The sequence below is a fragment of the Dipodomys spectabilis genome, unplaced genomic scaffold (genome assembly GCF_019054845.1).
Source record: "Dipodomys spectabilis isolate Male_0828 unplaced genomic scaffold, ASM1905484v1 ptg000201l, whole genome shotgun sequence".
In the NCBI taxonomy this organism is placed as follows: Eukaryota; Metazoa; Chordata; class Mammalia; order Rodentia; family Heteromyidae; genus Dipodomys; species Dipodomys spectabilis.
In genome coordinates this window covers 2,862,200-2,888,232 of record NW_024870878.1, presented here as the reverse complement: position 1 = coordinate 2,888,232, position 26,033 = coordinate 2,862,200, and the positions used below count along the sequence as shown (strand labels likewise).

Genomic DNA, 26,033 nt, shown 5'->3' with positions numbered 1-26,033 from the left:
GATGAGTGTCATTACACACTTCACCAATACTCTGAACACTGGCCCTGATTCAGCCTTGGTGACACTGGGTATCAGTTCCATATGCTTCCAGCAGCTGCAAACCAAGTGTCAACAGGAGAAAACTTGGCACCATCAGGCAGAAAGGCTGGGCATTACTTCGCCCGCCATGCCACCTAGCAAGCTTTGCTCATAGGTAAGGAATATGGCAGCCTGCCCTTTGGGGAAACACACCGCCCAAGCATCTTCATACAGAGCACCCAGTTTATTGATGGGATTTGCTGAATATGTCTAAGAAAAACATCTACATTTTCCTGGAAGGCATTAAAACTCTCTCATTTGAAACATAATCATTTGAGAGTCCGGAAGGCTGCTGCTGATGTGTTATGCGACAGGCTGCAGCATCCAGGGCAAATGTTGTAGTGAAAGACCTCACCTGGACTCTGAGAAAGGATTTATGTGAGGAGCTGCTCACTGGTACTACCTCCCAAACCACCACAAGAAAGGCACTGAATCCCAACCAGATTAGAGCAGTGACCTCACAAGCAATTATTTCTGTGATGAAAAACTTTGAGAAATATACATTGTCATCTGTTCATGGATATTGCTGAAATTTTTTTTTTTTACTTAAAAGTTTGATTTTAGGGCTGGGAATGTAGCTTAGTGGTAGAGTGCTTTTCTAACATGCACGAAGCCCTGGGTTTGACTCCTCAGTACCACATAAGCAGAAAAAGCCAGAAGTGGTGTTGTAGCACGGTGGCTCAAGTGGCAGAGTGCTAGCCTTGAGCAAAATAAAGCTCAGGGACAGTGCCTGGGCCCTGAGTTCAAGCCCCAGAACTGGCAAAAAAAAAAATAAAAACAAAAATTTGATTTTAATCTCTAAAAGTTAAAATCTAGTTGGGTGCTGGTGGCGTATGCCTGTTATTCTAATTGCTCAGGAATGCTGAGATCTGAGCATCATGATTTGAAGCTAGCCTGGGCAGAAAAGTCCTTAACTCCAACTAACCAGCAAAAAGCTGGAAATGGAGCTATGACTCAACTGGGAGAATGCTGGCCTTGAGTAAAAAAGCCAAATGAGAACACAAGGCCCTGAGTTCAAGTCCCAGTACTAGCGCGCACGAACACACACACACACACACACACACACACACACACACACACACACACACACACACAGAGTGTGTTAGCAACCAGCCTTCTTTTTTTCTTGTTTCTTTTTTTTTTTCTTTTCTTTCTTTGTTGTGTTGTTGGTTGTGGGGCTTGAACTTTGGGCTTGGGTGTTGGCCCTCTGCTCTTTAGCTCAAGGCAAGCATTCTACCACTTGAGCCACAGTGCAACTTCCAGTTTTCTGGTGGTTAATTGGAGATAAGAGTCTTATGGACTTTCCTGCCCAGGCTGGCTTTGAACCATGATCCTCAGATCTCAGCCTCCTGAGTAGCTAGGATTACAGGCATAAGCCACTGGTGCCCAGCTCTGCCTTCTTATATTATAATCCCAGTTTCTTCTGTTCATCCTGGCACATGTGAGATCTCCTCCTTTATGCAATTGGTTGAGTCGGCCCAGGGGCTCTGAATGGGGAATGCAGAGCTATCCTTTGGGCCTGCAGTAATCCTGGATAAACTTGTCTTGAGTCTTTCATCCAAGAAGCTCAGTGGCCACATGGAATGGAAAAATAGAGGATGAGAAGACTGGCTAGCAATTTTCAAGTTGACCAATGGTGAAGCAACATAACTAAGTTCCCCTGTGGCTGGGGAATCCATACTGAAGGTAATAAGGCTTAAGTTAAATGGGAAATGCTATATATAAGGTGCATTGCTGCTCCAGGAGAGAAAGAGCTGACACTGCAATATCTGCTACATGCAGAGCACCAACTCCAATTATCAACAGCACCAGCCAACTAAACTAAGCCCTGCAGACGACTCCACTTGCATCTCTGTCCCCTCATATCAAGAAGCAGCAACCTTAGGAGTAAGGTCAGGGAAAGTGGAACCAGAGAGAAAGATAGCCAGGCATGTGCCCTGCTAAGCTGGGCTTTTGAGCAAGGTTGGGCCTGGGAGAAGCTTTGAAATCCATGGACAGTTGCATTTGGATTCAAATGAAATGGAAAATGAGGGTATTCCTGAGCATTCTTGAGAAAGCAAAGGATGTTGCTAAAGCTTTTTTCAGACTTGAGAAATGAGATTGGCTAGAGAAGGTTTGAAAGGCAGAGATCTAAGTATAAAATTAAGTACTTCCTCTAGGAACCTTGGGCAATGTGTTCCAAGTCTTGGGTCTGAATAAGAAGTGTTAAGAATAGGTTCACAGTGCTCAGCCCTACTGACTCACATTTATAAATCTAGCTACTCAGAAGGCTGATTCTGAGAATCAAGGTTCAAAGCCAGCCCACACAGACAAATTTGAAAGACACTTATCTTCAAATAATTAGCCAAAAGAAGTTTCAATTCAATCTGTCAGTTTGTGAGTACAAATGCATCTTCTGGCCAAAAGCCAGAAATGGAAGTGTGACTCAAGTGGTAGAGCACCAAAAAAGCCAATATTATGAGGCTCTGAGTTCAAGCTACAGAACCAACACACACACACACACACACACACACATCTAGTACAGCTCTTAGGGTGACTGTACAGTCTGACGAAGACAGAGCTCTAGGGGTTAGTGAATCTCTGTAACCATAGCACTGTTAAGACTTTTTATACTTATTATGACCTTGCCTGTTATTCTTTCAAACAAACTAGTTAAAACTAGAAGAAAAAAAATAATTGAGATTGCCTAAAAAAATGACCACTCCTATTCATCACCTCAAAGACTTTATGAATGAATTATCTCTTTTGCCTAACCAAGTGTTTTCTCAAGCTATAAGGAACACAATCTTGGTTGGAAATGGCATCTTTTTCCAGCAACTATATGTAGAAAGTAGTATGGACATAGTATGTTTGACTCTATAAAACTGATGTCAGAATTCCAGAAGATCCTTATGGCCTCCAGAGGGATGAGTCAACAAAGGGAATTTGAAAAAAAGGTTAGCGGAAAAACTGAAGCAAGAAGAGAGTTGATCAATGGTTGGACAAAGGAGCTGTCCGTCATTTCTATTCAGCAAATAAACCCCCAGCAAATTAGTTCACAACAAATTAGGTCATGGGAAACAAGAACCGAAAGGCTGATCCTAAAGGAAGCTCAAGGTTTGAAAGGAGGTGATGTAAGGCAGGCGGACTTAGAGAAAGATGTGTCTGTTGTTATAGAAGCCAGACCCAACTGCCATGTTAGTATGATGGATGAAGATAAGCGCTATAGAGAAGAGTAGAGCCAGTATTCATTTCTGGCTGGTGAATGTGCTTCAGTCAAACAAAAAATGCACAGAAATAAAACAGAGAGGAAAGGATCAAGAGAAGAGGTAGAATCTGGATCCATGGAAAACAACAGGAAAGAGATAAAGGGAGAGGCTCGCTCCAAGTCCAGACATAGTTAGAAGGTGTCCCACTCACGTAAGGGACAAGAAGAGGGACTGAATGGCAGTCCAGGTCCAGAGGAGATGAATAAGACTGAATCCTCACCCAAGACCGGGGTTGTAAACCTTTTTCATTTAATCAAGGACAAAAGGTAAGATGAGGTACTTTCTAAGCTGTTGCAACCACTGACTGATGGCTATTAGTTATGAAACTTGAACTGCTTCTTCTCAATTATTTCTCTGTGTGTGTGTGTGTGTGTGTGTGTGTGTGTGTGTATTGCTTTTGAAAATATTAATGGGGACCTGGGCTAAACTTAATGAAGAGTTGGTAGAATTTTCTAATTTCCAATCAATGGAAAAGTTCATAGTACTGGGGTAACAGAAAGAGTTTCAGGGTGCATGACTGTTCCCTTTCCATGCACTCAAGGCTAAACTGGAGTCTGAAGGAAAGCGACTAATATCAGTAAAACTGCCTCTACCAATTAGAATCTGAAGATAAGCGATATTCTTATAGATAAAAACAGATTAGGAAGCAATAGGCAGAAATTTAATATCTCCATTTTGCCTGTAATTTTTTAAGCCAACAGTCCAAGGAACTTAAGCTATCATTTTCTATGCGCCAGCCTTCTTAAGCTCTTTAAATGGATTATCTCATTCAATTCTTATATCTTCTTCCTTCTCCTTGAAGTTTGTACTACTTGCTCCTATACATTTTTTCCTTTTTGTTTTCCTTCCCATCTCCACTCACAAATTGTATTAATTTTCAACATAATGTCTAGTGAGTACCACTGCTACATTTGTTCACCCTTTGTCTCTCCATTTCTGTGGCCCCTTTACCCTCCCAAAGACAAACAAGCAAGACAAAAACAAAGAAAACAAAAAAAGCAAGAAAAATATCCCCTGTCTCCATTTATTGGAGATCTTTATAGTAAAAATTATTAAAGCTTGAAGAAAGAAATCAAAGGCAACATCAGGAAATTGTCTCCTAGATCACAGATCAAGAATCTGAGGCCCAAAGAGAGTTCATAATTTGCTGTTGGAGAAGAGTGGACTCACTCCTAAATCTACATTCTATATCATATCCAGGGAATAACTGGTGTCACCTTCATATGGGACTAAAGCCCACTGGCTCCAGCTCCACTGGGGGAAAGGCTAAAGTTGTTTGAGGGGAGTCATCTGTGATACACAGTTGATCAACATTTGATATTCTACCCATGAGAAGCAACTGATCAGCACTTGATATTCTTTGTTCTTTCCAGATGGTGGCTGTTGTAATGTGAACAGAGTTCATCTGTGGAGGAGGAGGAGGAAAAGAGGGGTAATAAGAGACAAAACAGGATTGGGGAGACTTAACATTAGTCTGGCCAGTAACTATTTCACTTTCATGCAGAATTATTGTGGCTTAATTTTATTTTACTGAACACTAACAGAAATTTAAAATCATGCAAAGATGAGCTAAAAGAAATTGAATAATTTTGCTATGGACCAAGGAGGCTTTCAGATAAGGATAACTTGTCCAGATAGAAAAGATACTTTATTTTCTTCTTTAAAAAAACATAAAATAAAAGGAGTTCAGTTTATGTATTTTCCCAAATGATATAATGAGGAGAGGGTGCACTAACCCAGAAGTCTGAGGGAAGCGTGGCCCAAATATTCTGTCTCAATTCCCTTCTGTAAATACACCTGCTGTATTTTCTCTAATGTCCTTTCAATGGTAGCATTCCATGATTGTCTAAGAAGTGTGTTGCAAAGAACACAGTTTAAAAGTACATACTTTTAACTGAGCATAGTGATGCACATATGTCTGTAATCCCAGCTCTGCTGATGATAGAGGTAGGGTGATGGAAGTCTGAGTCCAGCAATCCTATCTGAAAGTTTAGGGGAAATTTTTGCATGCTTATTTTCCCTTGTATTTTCCCCATGCTTATTTTTCCTCTGGGTCTCTCTAGAACCGCTACTGCTGTCACCCACAAAAATCTGAAGCAGGAACTCCCTTTCTTTACAATGGTGTATAGAACTGTTTCCCTTGAGCGGAGACAACCAGTAGCTTCAAGGTATTGTGTGCTTAGGGCACACTCCCTGTGAACATAAACAGAGAAGTCAGAAAACCACTAGACCATCCAGAGTGTTTACTTGTAGGTTTATAGGTACAGTCTATGAGGGAAATGAGGGAAACCATGCAACCTATGTTTCTCTGGGTCTGGCTTATCTCTCTTAATATATTTTTTTCCAAGTCTTTCCATTTCCTTACAAATGGCACAATATCATTCTATCTGATGGATGAGTAGAATTCCATCATGTGTCTATGTGTGTGCGTGTGTGTGTGCGTGTGTGTGCGCGTGTGTGCATGTGCATGTGTGTGTATGTGCGCACATGCACGTGTGTGCACACGCACATTTTCTTGATCCATTCGTGTCCATTGAGGGGCATGTGAGCTGATTCCATATACTACATTGTTTTAAAAAACTGGGACATGATAAATTATACAGGTCTCGAGGCTTCACACACAGAGAGACTATAGGAGGATATTTTTCGGAGCGGAACACAAAGGTGCAATACCTATGTGCATCTAATCATATAAAATAATACTAATCGAAATGAACTCCAGGAAATGGAAATGAGTTTTTTGTTGTTGTTGCTGTTTTTGTTTTCTTTTCCTTTTGTCTTGTTTGTTCATTGTATCTGTCTTTGGAAGGGTAAGGGGGAGGGCACAGAAATGGTGGGACAAAGAGTGAACAAATGCAGCAGTAGTACTCACTAGACACAGTGTGGAAAATGAATTATACAACCTGTGCATGGGGAAAAAATTTGGAGAGAATGAGAAAAGGGATGACGTTGTTCAAAAAGAAACGCACTCTTTATCTGACTTATGTAACTGTAACCCCTGTGCACATCACTTTTATAATAACAATAAAAAATGCATGAAAGAAAAAAAAACCCACTAGAAGAGTGAACATTTTGATAAGAAAGGGAGCTTTTTGGAGGCATATATTGAAAACAAATCACCATCTGCATGTGATGTCTTTATCCAAGCACTGTGTTCAGGAATTTCTGTGCTGCAAACCGGGGGTGGCAGCTAGTATTCTATCGCCTATTTATGTTTCATACAGACCAGGGGCCAGATCAGAAAACCTCAGGATGCTTCCCATGTCTATTCTGCCTGTCACTTCCAAAACCTTTGACTTGTGTTCAAGAAGCTGCCTTCTAAGCCCGCTCAGGGCCCTACACCAAGTTCTGAACTTCATAACTATGTTGCTGAGATTCTTTGGTAAAAACAAGGTCCTTGCTTTTTCTCACACATCAGTTGCTTAGGGGGTGTGGAGTGGGGAAGCTGCCAGGATCGAATGTTTTGTATCTGCCATTTCTCTGCAGCTTGGCTATTCCCTGCTGTTATCTTTGGCTCTGTTGCTATGGGCGGGAATTTTTATTTATTTTTTTATTTTTTTGGTTCTGGCTTAATAACTGCTTGGCTGCTAGAGGTGCTCATTTCTCATTGTATTGGTGGAAGATTAGCAGAGATGTTTGGGAGGTATTTCCTGTATTAAGCAGCAGGGGAGAGCTTGCTGGGCCTGTGCCTTCTTTTGACATAGCATCACACTCCCCACCCCACCCCCTACTTTCACCCCTGGAATGTGCTGAAGCCAGTTATTCACATCCAGAGCAGCTACTCCTCCCTGACGCTTTGCAGATCTGCACCCTTTTCCAGGTGCCCTTGGATAAACACTTCATGGGGGAGGCTTCAGTAAGTCTCAAGCAATCATCTCACTTGCGTTTACGCATTTGGGACTCACCAGTGAAAGTGCATTACCAGCGTTAGGTCCAGGCTTAATTGCCTTTTACACTATTTCATACTTCAGATTCTCTGACAGTTAACTCACCGGCCGTCTCTGGGAGTCACCAGTGTTAAATTGAACTGGATAATCTATGTTATCTGAGAATCCTAAGGCACAAGTTTGTAGCTCCCTGTTTAAAAGTATAGACTAATGGCTGATAGATTTCTGGTGTCCTTGTGTCTTCCTAGGACAATTCTCGGAAGATTGAAACTAGCTATCCAGAAAAGAGAACACACCGATATTGTTTTGGTTCTGGAATGGGTTGAGATTAGAGAAAAAGACTACAAACCAGGTGTCCATGATTTATGCTTGTAATCCTAGCTACACAGCAGGTTTCGAGCTGAGGATCATAGTTCAAAGCCAGCCTGGGCAGGAAAGTCTACGAGATGCTTATCTCTAATTAACCACCAGAAAACTGAAAGTGGTGCTGTTGCACTAGCTGTGAGTGATAAAGCTCAGAGACAGTGCCCAGGCCCTGAGTTCAAGGCCCACAACTGGCATGCCACCCCACTCTCCCCCAAAACTACAAGATGAATGTGACTGAAGGTTGTTTCTAAGTTTGGTGACATCATTGTCACAATGACATAAGACATTCAGAGCAGGAGCCTCTGGGTTTAGATCTTAAGTCTGGAAACTCATGTGAGTTCACCTAACTTTCCCCAACCTTCTCCTTTGTGATATATGCATATATATATATATATATATATATATATATATACATATATATATGTGTGTGTGTGTGTGTGTGTGTGTGTGTGTGTGATTCTAATTTATGAAATTCTTATAAAGGTTACATGTGAGAGCGCTTTATACACTATAAACACAAGGTTACTAAATCAGATGCTCATGTACATGAATACATTTGTAACCTGCATAGAATTCCACAAGCATAAATGTTAGGAAACTGAGTCATAAGGGTATTAGAATAAAGAAAGAACAGAAAGCAAACTCAACAGACCACATCAACTTTAATGGAAAGTTGGAGAGCAATGTTAGGGTGACACGAGGAGAGTCAGGAGACATGAGGCATAATGAGGGCATAATAGAAGGACTTAAGTAGGGTAATGGGTGGGAGCATGGTCTAAGGTGGCTGGATGGCACATGCTTGCCAGTTCTTGCTTCAGTGTGTCTCAGCCTGAAGTTGATTCCAGAAACCTATTGTTTGCGCAACCTCCTTGCTTAATCAGGTATGGCCTGCTTCAGGAACTCAGGGTTCTGTTACCCGAGGAGAGGGTTGGGAGTGGGTTTTCACACATTGAGATCGCAGATATTCCTCTAACTAAATAGCCACAGTGCTGGGTGCTGGTGACTGTCTCCTGTAATCCTAGCTACTCAGGAAGCTGAGATATGAGGTTTGTGGTTTGAAGCCAGCCTGGGTAGAAAAGACAGTGAGACTTATCTCCAATTAATCATCAAAATGCAGGAAATTTACACATCCATTAGAAAGAATTACATGATGTCATTTGCAAGGAAATGGATGGACCTAGAACAAATCATGTTAAGCGAGGTAAACCAAGCTCAGAGAGACAAATGGATGTGTTTTCTCTCATATGTGGAAGCTAGATCTAAAATACACCGAGACAAATAAATTATACAGGTCTAGGAATCACATACAGTTGAGACCAAAGGAGGATACACTTAGGAGAGGAACAGAAAGGCACAATGCCTATGTGCTTCTGATCATACTAAATAATACTTATTGAGATGGACTCCAGGAAATAGAAACAAGAAGTCGTCGTCGTCGTCTTCTCCCTCCTCTTCCCCCTCCTCCTCCCCCTCCTCCTCCCCCTCCCCCTCCTCCTCCTCCTCCTCCTCCTCCTCCTCCTCCTCCTCCTCCTCCTCCTTCTTCTTCTTCTTCTTCTCCTTCTTCTTTTGCTGTTTTTTTTTTTTTCTTTTTTCTGTATCTTTGGTAATATAAGGGGAGGCATGGAAATGGAAGGAAATAGAATAGACAAATGTTGCAATCATCTCACTGGACATGATGTTGAAAATGAACTGTACAACTGATGGGTGGGATGGGAGGGAAAAACTGGGAAAGAGCAGGAAAGGAGTGACATTGTCCAAAAAGAAATGTACTTTGCCTGACTTATGTAACTGTAACCCCTCTGTTTTTGGCATTTTCAAATAAAAATACAAAACATACCCTGACTTGTTTGGCTTAATATAATTTTTTCCAAGTTTTCAATTTCTTTTTTTAAAATTTAATTTTGTTGTCAAGGTGATATACAGAGGAGTTACAGTTACATATGTAAAGTAGTGAGTACATTTCTTGTCCAACTTCTTACCACCTCCCTCATTTTTCTCTCACTTTCCCTCCCACTGTCCCCCTCCCAAGTTGTACAGTTCATTTCCAACATATTGTCTTGTGAGTACTGTTGTTGCGTTGGTTGTCACATCATTTTGTTGTTGTTCTTCCCTTCCCTAATTTAGATAAACATATATATAATACCCAGGGTACCAAAATCAAATACAGTGACAGCAAGGGACAAACCACAGGGGGAAAAACATGAAAGAAATCTCATAGTAAAAATATGGAACACTTCATGAATTTGTGTGTCATCCTTGCCCAGGAGCCATGCTAATCTTCCCTGTATCATTCCAATTTTTGTATAAATGTGCTGCCAATGCAATCTACATTTCCATTACTTATAAATGGGGCAATGTCATTGTTTCTGATGGAAGCATCATTCACTGAGGGTCATCTGGGTTGATTCCATATCTTGGCTATGGTAAACAATGCTGCAATGAACATGGTTATGCTGGTGGCTTTAGTGTGGCTTGATTTATGGTCATTTGGGTAAATGCTCAGGAGTGGGATTGCTGTGTCATAGGGAAGCTCTATGTTTAGTCTTTAAGGAACCTCCATACTGCTTTCCAGAGTGGTTGTAATAGTGTAGTAGTGTTCGTTTTGGCCACATCCCCACCAGCAACTGTTATTATTAGTTTTCTTGATAATGGCCATACTGACTGGTATAAGGTAGAATTTCAATGTTGTTTTGATTTGCATTTCTTTTATGGCCAGAGATGTTGAACATTTCATCATGTGTCTATGGCCATTCTTACTTCTTCTTCAGAGAAGTCTCTTTTTAAGTCTTTAGCCCACTTATCAATGAGGTTGGGAAAAAAAATTACATTAAGCAAAGCAAGCTAGACCCAAAGAAACACAGGCTCCATGGTTTCCCTCATTTGTAATAACTAAAATATGTCTAGGAAATTCTTACCAGAGGATCACATTAGCTCAATAGCTATATGCATATGACTGTATAAAATGACGCTTATCGAAATGAACTCCAAGAAATGGGAACAAGAGGGTTTTTCTTTCTTTTCTTGTGTACTGTTTGCAGTTATTTATTTTTTTCTTTCTTTTTTTTTTCTTGTTTTTGTTCCTTTGGTTTATTCCCTGTTGTTCCTGGTTTTTTTTTATTTCTGTACCCTTTGTCTTGTTTATACGGTTATCTGATATGGGGAAAGGAAGGGGAATCACAGAAATGGTGGGACAAAGGATGAACCAATGCAACAGTGATACTTACCAGATACTATGTTGGAAATGATTTTACAACTTGGGGAGGAAGAAAGTCAGGGGGTGAGGAACAGGTGAAAATGAGGGAGGGATATCATTTTTCAAAAAGAAATATACACCGGACTCCAGTGGCTCACGCCTGTAATCCTAGCTACTCAGGAGGCTGAGATCTGAGGATTGTGGTTCAAAGCCACTCAGGGCAAGGAAAGTCCCTGAGACTCTTATCTCCAACTAACTACCAGAAAACCAGAAGTGGTGCTGTAGCTCAACTGGTAGAGCACTTGCCTTGAGCTGAAGAGCTGAGGGCCAGCACCCAGTCCCAGAGTTCAAGCCCCTCAACAACAACAAATATGTTATCTACGTAACTGTAACCCCTCTGTACATCACCTTTACAATAATTTTTTAAAAAACCAAACAAACTGGAAGTGGAGGTGTGGTTCAATTGATAGAGCGACATTCTTTTTTTTTTTTTGTCAGTCATGGGACCTGGGTACTGTCCCTCAGCTTTTCAGCTCAAGGCTAGTGCTTTACCACTTGAGCCACAGTGCCACATCTGCCTTTTTCTGCTTATGTGGTACTGAGGAATCGAATCCATTGCCTCATGCATTCAAGGCAAGCACTCTACCACTGAGCCACCTTCCAAGACTCTAGCACAGCATTCTTAAGCAAAAAAAAAACAAAAAACAAAAAAAAACAACTAAGCAAAGTTGAGAGGGCCTGAGTTCAAGCTCCAGTACTCCCCAAGAAAATAAATGAATATTGGGGGCTGGGAAGGTGGCTCAGTGGTAAGAATGCTTGCCTTGCATGCATGAGGCCCTGGGTTCGATTCCTCAGCACCAGATAAGCAAAAAAAGCCGGAAGTAGCACTGTGTCTCAAGTGGTAGAACGCTAACCTTGAGCTGAAGAGCTCAGGGATGGCGCCCAGGCCCAGAGTTCAGGCCCCATGACCAACAAAAAAAAAAAAAAGAAAAGAAAAGAAATGAATAAACAAATAGATGGCCACACCCTACAGTGTAAACCTAAGAAAACTTCCAATATATTTTCCAAGTAACACAAGAATAATTTTCTCCTTGCAGTACGTATTTATCTTTCTTTTCAAATGTGATAGGATGCAAGTGCTACTGTGGCTCAAAGTGATAGAGTGCTAGCTTTAAGCAAAAGAGCACTGGGATAGTGTCTAGGTCCTGAGTTCAAATGCGACCAGAGCCCCCTTCCTAAAGTGGAAGAAATCCTTACTATGAGGTACAGCCCACCTTCTACCTGCCCAGAGCAGTATTCCCAGCATAGGGCATGTAGCCAGGCTGTGGTGAAGTAGGCTCCTGGTTGAGTCATTCAAAGAGGAGAGGCTGAGCCATAGCCACACAGGTTCCCTGGAAAGATGACCAAGTTAAACTGCGGGAGAGATTGGAATAACTTGGATTTATTATATGCTGGCGGGCCTAGAGGAGTCTCCTCCAAAGTCTTAGCACATAATGCAGGTTTGTGCGGTGTGTTTATTGGTAAGTAAGTTTAGGTGGGGCAGAGGATGTTAATATGGAGGAACTTCTAGGAAGAACTTGTTTGCAAGGGGCAGGTGCAGGAAGGTGAACAATCTCTGAGAATTACAGGTGTGTGACAGTTTCTCTGAAATTGCAAGGTGTGTCGGAATTAGCACAGAAAGCAAGTCTGGTTACAAAAGAGAGAAGCTGAGCTCCTTCTGGTCACGCTGGCTGGTTTCAACAATGGCTGGGTTATTTATCAACTGGCTTATTTCAGGTTTCTGGGCCTAATGTCAGCTAGGCCAGGCCCCTTGACACAGGAAGGTGGCAGGACCACTGTGTCTGTTATGTAGACCCAGCAATGGCAGCCAATCTAGAGGTACTAAGTAGCCCCTGCTCACTCTTGCTGGTGTAGCTCCTGTGTGTGCTGGGTAGCCATGGCGCCTTGGCTCTATGGACATGTAGGTATCCATTCTCTAAGCTACCCAGTATCTCTTAATGCAGGACTTTATTATAAAAAATTAAAACATACAGGACATTCACAGGAATAGCACAATTAATCTCGAGGTATCTAGCATTCCACAGTTTAACAATTAGCAATACTTGATGAATTATTTCACTGTTTTCTGATCCTCTCTTCACATCTTATTTTGTTTTTGTTTCTGCTGGCTGAAATATTTTGACATCCAACATGTATTATTTCACTGATCAATATTTCAATGTACACTTCTAATTGGTGTGTGTGTGTGTGTGTGTGTGTGTGTGTGTGTGTGTGTGTGTGTGTGTGTGTACTATGGGTTGAACTCAGGGCCTTTTTCTCTCACTAAGCCTGGAGGAAGGTCAGCTTCATTGTCTTTGTGACTTTGTCCCCCTCACACTGTCTCCCCATACCTCTCCCATCTGTGGAAGGACTTTCAGGTCAAATGCATGCTCTGACTTTAGCAAACAGTGCTGCCATGGCTGTGGGAGTGAAGAAATCTCATGATCCTCATCAGAGTTTGTCTGGTTTATGCCTAGACATGGGATTTTACTCAGCATTGAGTAAACGGCACAGTGAGTGAGTGTGCAACAGCACAGGTAAACCCAGAGAACATTATCCTGAATGCACAAGCCAGGCACAAAAAATACTGAATTATCTCACTTATTCATAGTATCTAAAATAGCCCATTCTTAGAAGCAGAGAGTAGAGGCTGAAGGGAGTGAGAAATGGGGAGATTTTGGTCAAAGATACAAAGTTTCGGTTATTCAAAATGAAGTTCTAAAAAGTCTAGAATTAAGCCATACTAACTATAGCTAGTTAATACTCTGATGGAAACTTGAAATTTGTTAAGGAGACATCTTTTAAGAGTTCCTGCCATGGGAGGTGGGGGGGTGTGTGAATCATCAAGAAAGAGCAACTCCGATACAATTGAAAATATGTTGATTAGCTTGACTAGTGTAGCTATTTCACAATGTATATCTATATATCAAACATCAAGTTTGATGACTGGCTTATGTATGTGGTACCTGACTCTTTGCATTGGTTGGACAATCAAGGCCCTATGGGAACCAGGAGGAAAATTACGAAAGGGGTGACATTCATCAAGATACACTGTACTCATAAACTGTCAGGTTGAATTGAAGCATAGTAACGATGGTTTGTTAATAATACTCTGCTGTAAACTTGAACTTTGCTAAGAAGACAGCTTTTAAGGGCTCCCATCACAAGGGAGCCTCTATATAACTACTTAAGGATAATTTTTTAAAAACTGTTAAAAAGAAAAGCAGCACCATGATGGGACACATGCTGTTCACCACATGTGATGTCCACCACTTTCTATCCTTATGTATGAAACAGTCCTTTCTTTCCCTAAAGTTGGATGCCTCAAATACTGACAGTTGTCACTTGTTAATTATACCACAATAAAGCTGGGGGGGGAGATCAATATTTAGGCCCAACAGGCTTTGTTCTTGATCTGTTACATATATTTTAAGGAATTTAGAAAAAGTACTTCTCTCGATTAAGTCCTGCTTTGAAGACTAATCTTATTAAGAATTCAGAAAGCATATTTTGGAATCATAAAAATCAAACTCCTTCTCCATTTGCTTGTTATAAAAAGGTTCCCTCCCACCACTGCTTTGATGCTCAGAGCTGGCTGAATTGAGAAAAATCACATACATGGAAATGTGGGGAAAAGAGAAAAAAGAACAAGAACAATGATCACCGCAAGCTTCCCAAAGGCAGATATCTGAAAAAAAAAATGGAATGTCTAAGGGCTTTTTTTTGGTTCAGATTTATGAGGGTGAGGGGTACGTCAACAATGACTGCTTCAGGGTTGGGAGGAATGGGGAGAATGATTAAAGGGGTGACACTTATCCGGATCTATTGTACTTATGAACTGATCTGTCTTTTGTACAACTACTTAAAGATAATAAAATATGTAATTTTAAAAAGACTTCTAGGTGGGCTTGATGGTACATACCTTTAATTCTAGCCCTCAAAAGTCTATGGTAGAAGGATCTTGAGTTTGAGGCCAGCCTGGGCTCCATAGCAAGTTCCAAGTTCCAAGAAATCCTGGGCTCCAGAACAAGACCCTTTCAATACATACATACAGCAACATTTTGAAAGGACTTCCAGTCTTGGATTTAGAAGAATAGAAAATACCATAACCTAAGATTAGAAATGCAGATAGAAGGTTGTGGGGAAGGACTGGGCTGCTTTGCAGCTTGTTAGGTTTGAGGTCATTGTGGAGAGGGCTCAGGCAACACTTGGAATTATGGACTCAAAGAAAATGGACTGGAGATAAAGAAGTGGGCTTAGAGACCTCCCTAGGGAATGGCTGCAGATTACAGCCTCTGCTGTGTCAAGGTTTTCCCGACTTGTTTTGAATTTGCACAAAAGCCTCCCAAATTGCTTTGTTCTGGCATTAAGGAGGTGGCTTACTAAGGCTCAGAAATGTGGAAATAGGAATTCTGCCTGACATTGCATTTGCTGCCCCTAACATGTGAAGAGGTGGATAATCAGTGTTTTGCCCCGTTTCTGAAATTGCATAAATCCCTAAACTCAAAGACTTCCACAATACAATCTTAATTTATATTTGTTAGTCCTGTTTTCCAACACATATTCTATGCTTCAATGAATAATAGAATGTATCTCCAGTCTCTAGGAAAACCTACATTCTTCTCTTTGATCGTGTTCCCTTTTGTCTCTAAAAAAAGGTCTGCTCAGATGTCATTTCTGTATTTCCCTGACCATCATTGGCCAAGAATTTAAAATGTGCAAAATCACTGTGCTAGTCATTGAAGTGAATACCAACATGAACAGGACTTGATTTTCACCTTCAAACCACATCCAGCAATCTATGTAACTTGTCAGTTTTACTATGGAGGAATTGGGTATTTGTCAAAAAAATTTCCCACCCATTCTACAGAGTTTTTAAAAATTCAGAATTAAAGCCATACCCAAAATATTTTTCATTAGAATCTGTAGTGTGGAGTACAGATACCTGTGGTTTTGTTTGTTTTGTTTTGTTTTGCCAGGTATGATAGCTCAAGCCTGCAATCCTAGCTACTTGAAAGGCTGAGATCAAGATCCTGATTTGAGGCTAGCCAGCCTGGGCAAAAACTTCATGTGACATGATCTTAACCAATAAAATGCTGGGCATGGTGGCACAAGCCTGTCATCCCAACTATGCAGGAAACTTACATAGAAGAATCATGACCCACAAAGGCAAAATCTTATTTAAAAAATAACTAAAGCCAAAAGGGCTGAGGGTGTAACTCAATGATAGAATACCACACAGCAAGCACAAGAATTTGAGATCAAAATCCTAGTATTTCCAAAACTAAAACCAGAAACTTACATCTTTAAACAAGTGACCTTGATACCATGCTTCTCTTCAATGTAAGCAGTGCTTTGAAAGGTCTGCAGTAGGTGCTTCACCAACATGAGTATTAGTTCCCTTGTTTTTGTCTTTGACCTTAAGCTCATCCCTTTCCACCCTAGAGGCACAGATGGTTTTGAGGGGATTCATACCATCTGTGAGTTGGAGAGGCACATGCAAGCTTCAGGTATTACTCACATCTTTTCTGTAAACTCCACCCTGGATCTAAAAGCCTGGTGCCATTCCAGCTCCTTACATCACTTTGATTAGGAGCCATAAAAAATAGGAATGGTTCTAGAGGTCAAGTCCACAGTGGGTCTTGATGGTGAAGTGGGAAGTTTTTAGTTGGTGCTGTCTGCTTTCCTTTTCCCTGTCTTTCCTTATTCTCCTCCCTATCTTGGGGCCTTCTTTAACCCAGACATCTTCCCTGGATGGAACTGATGGATATTTGTGACTTAATACCTTACTTTCTTTGATTTTTATTTAGAAAAAGGTACAGATGATGCAGTGCTTAACTCAAAGAATGAATAACTAATAATGAGATCATCGGCAACTATAACAAGCAAGTAAGGGATATATTGTAGTAGTTTTTAGCTGTACGATTTTCTGTAGGCTTTACTGTGTGACAGCACAGGGGACTTTCTCCTACTGTAAGTTTTCCTAGGACCAACTCCGCTGGCTCAGAGCCTTGGTTATTCATGCACCAAGAGAATATCACCTGATGGGCAAATTACCAGAACTCATTAAAATCCAGGAAAGAGAAAGACCATAATAGTTACCATGAGTACATCTCAGGCTGTGGCTAATCTGGGCTTGGGAACTCTCTAGACTGGCCTGAATCCAAGGCCACAGAGCACTGCCGTTAATCCTCCAGGATGGTGTCCAGAATCTTCTCTGGTATGGGCCGAATGCCTGTTTCTAGGCACAGCAGCCTCCACCCGTATTCTGATGGGACAGCAGGGGAAAGGCCAAGTGTAAAGGGAGACAGTTTAGTATAATGGAAAGAATCCTGAGCTGATATTCAGAGAAAGCTGGGGCCCAAATCCACTGCTGCCGTTAATAAACTGAACACCATGGACAGGTGACTGGCCCAGTCCTTAGGTTTAAGATCCATCCCAGTTCCAGAATTAATTATCCTAATCACCAAAGTAAACAGTAGCACCTGATGAATGCATCATCATGAAGAGATATGGTTGCATTGGGACCACAACATAAACTTTTATGCAACATACTATGTTTTTGCTGCTCACAATATATTCCCTGGAATTAGTAACATGGACTCCTTGGAGCTCTGGCAAAATCAGAGGTTCCACCCACTGATTCCAAGTCTGCCTTTTTAACAAGATGCCCAGGCAATTCCATTGCACATCAAAGTTTGAAAGGACCAGTTCAATATGCACAGCACCCCTCTGCACATCAAGTTACCGCATAACTTCTTAGGGACTTCATGACCTCAGAAAAGCCCAAACTCCTTAACAAGATTCATGGAAAACTTCCAACTGGTCTCTACCACCATCTCCAGCTTTCTTTCAGTCTATTAAAGGCAACCATGAGAGCATCTTGTACTGCACTAATTGTCTGACATGAAATTCCCTTGGCTTGGATTATTCTTCACAGAACCATCCCTCTTTATTAGCTCTTCAATTATCCTTCTGAGTGTTTCAGGAGTAGTTTTATATCAAGCACTCTTCTGGGAACAGTCCTCAGGGCGTTATTTTCTAAGCCCTCCACATTTCAGCCTAACATCATCTCATAAGGATATTCTTCTTAAATCCAAATGTGATGGTTACTCATGATTGTCAACTTGTAGATTGAGAAGCACCTAGGAGATCTGCAAAGCACATCTCTGGTTGTATGGTTGAGGGCATTCCCAGAAAGAACTAGGCCACAAAGGCTTTAAAATTTGAATAGACTATTGGGAAATGGTAGAACTGTGGAAGGGGGAGGGGATCTGGTGGGAGGAAGCAGATCACCAAGGATGTGCATTTTGGTTACAACTTTGCTTTAGCACCTTTCTCTTATTACTCTTCTTTCTGCTTCCTGGAAGCCATGAGGCCCTCCATCACCCACTTTGGGCACTATGTTCTGTCTCCCTATAGGTCCAGAAACAAGAGAGCTACCATCGACTGAAAACATTCATTAAAATAAAATTTTCCTACTTTAAAATGCTTCTCAAAGGTATTTGTCACGGTGTGGGGAGGGGAAGCTGACTAACACACCAGAGAAAATTGAGTCCCTGTGTTTCCCACATGAGCCACCTGCGTACCTCCTTTTGTGACATATCATATTTTTCTTTAGTTACTGCTTTTCTATTCTCTCTTCCAACTTTACTGAAATATAGGTCCAACTGTCCCTTTGTACCCATGTCCTCCAACACCAAGCCTACCAGCTGGCACAAAGAAGAGCTCCGTGCATAGTCATAGCATGGAGGGAAGGCTTCACCAGACAGGAGGGAATAACTACAATACCAAGGCAGAATCTGAATGGTGACAGTGAGGTTCTGCTGCCTTTTATAATGGACACGAGAAAGCAGATTTTATCTTTGACTCCTATTTCTTTGATCTAAGCTTCCAAAGAAATGATTTGTGCCCAGAGTGTGCATGCTTTTAGAGAAAGGAAAACTAAATTGGCATGTGTTATACAATTCCTATCTACCAGAACTGACTCAAATCTAGGCCTTACTGTCCCTTCCAAAGAGAAAACTGCAGAGACCATGGGGTCAAAGTAAGAAGGATTCCAGCAGGGGTCGGACTTGTGCTGCCAGTCCCCACCCTATGGGAGGCTCTGAAACTTGCTTCCTGCGGATGGGACTGGAACAGGGCCAAGTGGAACCTTGAGTTGGACAAGCTAGTCCCTGCAAGACAGCAGAAACTTGAGATAGGAGCAAAAGAAAGAAGCTCAGAGAATGACAGAATTAGGTTTAAGAGCAGTAGAACACAAAGGTTTGCTTTCAATTGATAAAAGAAGACAATTGAAAAATAATTTTTTCTCTCTCTTTGTAGGGGCTTACTGTGCAAGCACTCATGAAAATCCAGGGAAATTTGTACAGACTACCAAAGCCCACAGGGGCTGGCTTTTAGAGCCCTTTAACTTCCTTACTTAGCTCAAAGCTATCTGCGAAATAATAGGGCTAGGATCATTTCAGTGTCCTCCCACCCTTAGCCCAGGTGTCTTCACCAGTCTCTAAGGCAAGAAGGCCAATGATGCCAATCTCAGGTTGACCAGGGAGCAGATTAAGGTTCTGACAACTTTGCTGAACTCTGTAGGATCACAGGAATACTCTTGACTTCCAGCTTGCTGTGGTTTCCATTAGATGCTCATGCCATGGCATGAAAACCATAATGAGGTCAGGCAAACTGCTCTGTAACCTAGAACTCTGAGCAAAATTGGCTAGGACTGTAGCTGACAAACACAGCCTGATACATCCCAGCCAGGAAGGTAAGAAGGAGGTCACACCAAATCAGGATGAAGGCTGAGCCTCTCTGGTGTTCAGAAAACCTTGGGCTAAATCCCTTCTTCAATAACAACTTCTCTTGTATAAACTAACTGAGAGAAAGCAAATCAGGTTTCTACATAGTTGGATTGTTTTATGTTAGTTTTTCTGGTCTTGGAGTGCTGGTGAGTCAGAAACGATTTCAGGAAATGCTACCCATGTCACCAGCTGGAACCCAGCTTCCTTGTTTCAAGAGCTCTCAGACGCATGCACATGGATTTGTGTGCATGCACCCCTATCACAGAGCAGCATGTCCGATAATTTATTCTCAAAACTCCCACATAAACTCATATACACACAAACATGACATTCCCATGTATACTGACATAACCACATTTGTGCACACCTACAGTTGGATTCACAAACTCACTCTCATACATGCACATACACTCTCCCATATGCCAATACAAATAGACAAGCTCTTACACTCATCGAAACACACACTCACCAACTTTCACTTGCAAATTCACATCCACACATCCATTCATTAACATTCATACTTCTTTATGTCCCACATACACACACACACACAAACACACACACACACATATGTTTGTATACTTTGTCTCTATCCATGAAATTAGTGTCTTCCTGACACTAAAAATGATCAGGCTGTGCTTTGCACAAAAGACATTTGTTGCATGAGAATTAGCCCTGGATCCAACCCACTGATTATTTAGGTATTTCCAAATGTCTGCATGTTTGGCTTTGTGGACATCTGAGGATTTGGCTGAGGCAAGCTTTTTCTGTACCTCCTTCTCTCTGGAGATGGGTGAATCAGTTATTTCTAATCATCCTTCCCAACAACTCAGAGGAGTGGGGAGAGAGAGGTCAATGAACTCTCCCCATTGCTGTTAGAGAGGACCATAGAGCTGATAGGGATTTTGTAAGTAAAAATTTCAGCCCTCATATCATAAGGAGCCACAGAAGAGAAGTCAACAGCCTCTTCCTCACTCTTCTGCCCTCTTTCTCAAACCTCCAAAAAGCTCAGAAGGCCTGCACACCTACTAACCTCTCCAACATGAACAGCCTAGATCTCATCCACTTCCTCAGGGATCTGCAATCTTAGTAGAGTCCAGAAGGCTGGGAAAACCAATGGCTTTCTATCTATGGGAACAAAGTTCTAGTCTGTAAAATCTGATGTATAAATGCCACTCTTTGGGCATTTATACAAAGCCGGTGTTTACTCTTATCTATTTTTGTTTGTTTAGTGTTTACTCTTATCTATTTTTGTTTGTTTAGTGTTTGCTTTTTCATGTGTCCATTTCCTCTCAGTAGCTATCTGCCTCGGTGTTTCTTTGCTCAGCTTGTAAACACAAAGACAAGGGAGACATTCTCTGGTCAGTGATGAGTGTAAGATTCCCAGAAACTCCCTCAGCATCTCGCAGTGCTCTTTGAGGTCATTGTGAACTCTCATGGTGCAGAGGAATGTAATCATGATAGCCTTTCAGAAGAGGAAGGCAAATGATTTGCTTTTGTGCACTTTGTCTCTCAGCACTGTTTAAACACAAGTAACAAGATACAAATGACTGTGATAGCTTTATTCCATGAGGACAACTTGAGATATCTACCTTATAGTAATAATTTTTTGTGAGTAATCATGGGTACTGGCGCTTGAACTCAAACTGTGGGTTCTGTCCTTTAGCTTTTTTTGCCAAGGCCTATGTTCTAGCATGTAAGCCATAGCTTTATGTTTGGCTTTTGGCTGGTTAATTGGAAATAAGGGTCTCCAATTAACTAGCCTAAGCCAGCTTTGAACTGGAATCTCCAGATCTCAGCATCCTGAGTAGTTAGAATTATAGGCATGAGCCAGCCTACTTATAAAAATTGTGTCAGTTTTTAAAACTAAGCTTAACACTAAGAAGGCTCACTGCTTAACTAGGGAGAAAAATGAAACCCAGATCTGTTAGTAGGATTCTATCTGCTACAAACACTACTGGCAGATGAAGAGCCCTCCAATTCTTAAATCACAAGAGTTACCTCTACCCCAAGCTGCAGGATATGAAGTGAAATACTGAAGCATGGCTTTACTTGCTGCTTACCCACTACCCAATATGTTTCCTACAATTCGATCATCAGTGAATGAATGGATGGATTTGCTCTGTCCTATCTCCTCTGTGACTTGTAGACATAATTCCTTAGACATTTCCATGTCTTCTATCTGCTCTCAGTAGCCATATCTTCCAAGGATAAGTTCAGTAAAGATCATACAATCATGAGGTCACTCCTTGCCATGATCTTCCTGTGATGCTATCTTTGAGAGCATGTGATCATTTCTGGTAGAAAAGACTTTTCCTCTTTTGTGCTAGTGGTTCTGGGGTTTGAACTCAGGGCCTTGTGTTTGCTAGGCAGGAGCTCTAAACCACCAGAGTCACACCTCCAAGATTTCCCTTCCTTCCTTCCTTCCTTCCTTCCTTCCTTCCTTCCTTCCTTCCTTCCTTCCTTCCATTTTCAATGATATTCCTGCATACAACTCTCTAACAGAGGGTTCTAGTTGTTTCTCAGTTCCTCTACTATGACAGTTGATTTCTTCACACACATTCAACTGTATACCCCTTAAGACAGAAAACACCCTGCATTTACCTCTCCTCCAAAGTACAGCACAGTAAGGGCATTTGGTACACAGCAACTTATGGCACAAGAAACAAGTAGGATGGGGAAGTATCAGATCTGTGATATCTATTTTTTTTTTTTTTTTTTTGCCGGTCATGAGGCCTGAACTCTGGGTCTGGGCGCTGTCCCTCAGCTCTTCAGCTCAAGGCTAGCACTCTACCACTGGAGCCACAGAGCCACTTCCGGCTTTTTCTGTTTATGTGGTGCTGAGGAATCGAACCCAGGGCCTCATGCTTACAAGGCATGCACTCTACTGCTGAGCTACCTTCCCAGCCCTGTGATATCTATTTTTTTTGTCTTTCCTGTTTTCAGAAAATTGGTGTGAGCCTTCCTGGAATCAGTAGTTAAAGAAAGGGAGTCAGTGATGTAAAGTATGGGATCTAGACCAAACTATCAATGTTCATTAACTATATGATCTTACAAAGGTTTTGTAACTACAATTCAATCACCAGTGAAATGGGTAATAATCACTGAGGAAAGTTAACAAAGTCTTACGTTCAAAGGCTTGGGGACTTACTAGATTCACATGCTGCATTAGCTGGTGTTCTTTGTGAAGGAAGTGGACCCACTATGGCAGGAAGCCAAGTTCAATCTAACGGCAAGCACTTTCCATTGCTTACCTAGGATTCCCTTTCTTCTTTTTCTCTGATAGTTCTCCTTGTCTCCAGCATTGCTTTTGCCAATGCATGTTCCATGGAGTTTCTAGAACCATCTTTATAAACAGCAGATCTGACAGTATCAATGTCTTCCTTAGGTCCTCTGACATCTGTCTTTCCACAGGACATGCTCACAGCTTCTGGCATGACACTCAGTGCCCCATCTGGTTTGAGCCCTGTCCTGGCTCCAGTTTCAATTCCTGTTATTTCCCACTCCCTCCCACAGGTTCTAGACCCTTAGCTTCAAGCTTCCCCCCACACATGGCACCACTGGATATCTCCTGTCTGTATTGCTCATGCCATTGAGAATGGCTTCTTCTCTATACTGCCTCACCTCAGATGGCTGTGGGACCAGAGAACTCCTTGCTTTTGTACAGAGCCCCAGTAAAATGCTACCATATGGATGAAGTTACCCTAGAGTTTGTTAGGGACACACAGAGAAACACCAAGCTAACAGACTCAGAGGAAAGGCTAAGTGAGAAACTAGCATAAGGCAGCTTTTTGTCAGCAAAGGGAAAGCTACAAGTGAAACCGATAGTGCTGACTTCCAACCTTCAGAACTGTGAGAAGAAACTTTCTACTGCATAAGCCAACCAGTCGGCGATATTTTGCTATGGTGGCCCTAATGCAGATGCCCATAGAATCATGTTGCTTTAACACTAAGCCATCTAAGACTGTGGCAGCTTCTATCAGGCAAGGCTCAGAGACAGCCTTCATTCTTTACACAAAATCATGCGCCTACTGCGTGTATCTATGAGATATGGGAAAAAACTCTTCTCTTAGATTATATTATTTTATAAAGGTCAGTTTTGTCTCCTCTATAGACTGCTTCACTATAAAATGTTTGTAAGTGTTAGATCACTGGTTTACATTGTTGCACTTTCATTATCCAAATCTTGGAACAAACCAGCTGTCTACAAATCTGTGCCATGCTTTTCTTATGTGTGGCTTTTCCTGCCGCTGTCTTGGGGACATGCTTTTGAGTGTGAGAGTTGGTGGATAGGCAGTCCCAGTGGACAGGATGTGTGGAGGGAGAAATGTTTCAGAAACTGTTTTATGAAGAACCAAGCATAGGGGGAGTTTGCAGGTACAAAGACTGATAGCACATGATGATAACTGGGAACTCTAAAGAGCTCTTATACTCTGCAAATGCTACACTTGCGACTTATTGCCAGAAAATATGATGCTTTCCACAAAAGAGGAGAAGGAGGACCATGTTACTCACAGAGGTATGCATCAGTATTCTGTGGCCCAGGAGAAAATTAGACATTGCTGGGAAAAAGTAGGGGACATTGATAATCATTAAAGTGGGTAAAATAACATCTGGGGGATGATTTTAGAGTAACAAAAATACATGTCAAGGAATTTAGCACATACTAAATATTAAATAAGGAGAAATTATAATTATCATTGTTATTATCCCATAAATACTTGGAATTGCCTCCTCAAATCCACAGAGAAAACTGCTTTAGAATATTATTGCTTATATATATAAAGAACATTATTCTCTTGGAAGAAGGAATCAGTAAACTGGGCTGTAAATTACAGGAAACACTAATTCTCATGTTGAACAGAAATAGTTTGGGGTACGTGAAAGTCACTGCGAAGTCATTGCGAAATGACTTTGAAAGTTTCCCAGCATCTACAATTTCACAGCTGGAAAAAAAAACCATGTAGGAGACATTATGCTATAGACACTTGGCACTTACAAACACTGTTCATTCAACCACATCAACTCTGTGAGGTAGGCATTACCATTTGAGAACTGTTGAGACTGCACCAGATTGATCATAATTATCTGTGGAAATTCACAAGGTGCCTAAATTAACAAGCAGAACTGAGACCTAAGCCCAGTAACGGACTGACTGATCCTATGTCCTTTTTCCCACCCATTTCACAGCAACAAACCTCAGATGCTCCACTTCCTCCCCTCTAATGTGTTGCATTCAGGTGACAGGTGAACAGAAGGCTTAGAGGTATAACTTTGGGTCAGGCTCAGCTAGGATATATACACAGGGCAGATCTCAATCTCAGCTTTCTTGCAACTAAATAAAGATAATAATAATCTTATGAATTTGGACATCAGACTACATACTTAGCATCCAATAGGGATTTTTTTTTTTTTGGTCGGTCGTGGGGCTTGAACTCTGGGCCTGGGCGCTGTCCCTCAGCTCTTCAGCTCAAGGCGAGTGCTCTACCACTTGAGCTACAGCGCCACTTCCGGTTTTCTGGTGGTTTATTGGAGATAGGAGTCTCACGGTCTCTCCTGCCCGGGCTGGCTTTGAACCGCGATCCTCAGATCTCAGCCTCCTGAGTAGCTAGGATTACAGGCGTGAGCCACCAGCGCCCAGTTAGGGATTTTTTTTTAAAGAACGTAATTTCTATTATAATCTACAACGTGTGTGTGTGTGTGTGTGTGTGTGTGTGTGTGTGTGTGTGTGTGTGTGTGTGTGTGCATGGTGCTGGGCTCAAGGTCAGGTACGTACACTCTTGCTTGGAATTTTTGCTCAGGGCTGGTGCTCTACCACTTTAGCCACACCTCCACTCTATAATCTACTAATTCTTCAACATCAAATCTCTCCACACTCTCAGGTCAGTGAGGTAGCATTGCAAAATACCTTGTGGACTGTGAGGACTGCCATGAAAGAGTGAGTCAGAGCTCATTTCCAGGTGGCTCCAGCTAACACCTTATTTTAATTACCTTCCAAGTAGATACCTCCCAGGTGAAAAGAATTGCCTAAGGTCTTACACAAAGTCCAGGGCCAGATATTGTTATCAAAGCCAGGTGGGTCAATGACACAATTACTTGAAAATTCTGCATGCAGTCTTCTCACCCATGGCCATGTTGAAGTTAGAAATATCAGATAGGAGAAAAGAGGTTCATGCCGAGAAGGTATGAGCCTCAGGATTACATCCAGTTTGTCATTGAATTAGAAACTTGGAGCCACATAGGCCTTATGGAAGGCTTTCAGAAATGGAGAGATGAACCAGACTCCTCCTGACACTGCACTACGACTCTCTTCCCCTTGCTTCTCCATCACTAGTGATTTCTGAGAAGTGTTTTCTTGTTCCTCCAGGTGCCATCCAGACAGGAAGTGCACATGTGTGATCCGCAGAAGGAAACATGACAAACAAAG

At 41.7% G+C, this 26,033-nt stretch overlaps 1 non-coding gene across 1 annotated transcript; it reads right to left on the bottom strand.

Moving 5' to 3' along the window:
* Window positions 1-9,798: 9,798 nt before the first annotated feature.
* On the bottom strand, window positions 9,799-9,904 carry LOC122122043. Its single transcript, XR_006150090.1, has one exon. It is a non-coding gene; the product is annotated as a U6 spliceosomal RNA (small nuclear RNA).
* Between the last annotated feature and the right edge of the window lie 16,129 nt (window positions 9,905-26,033).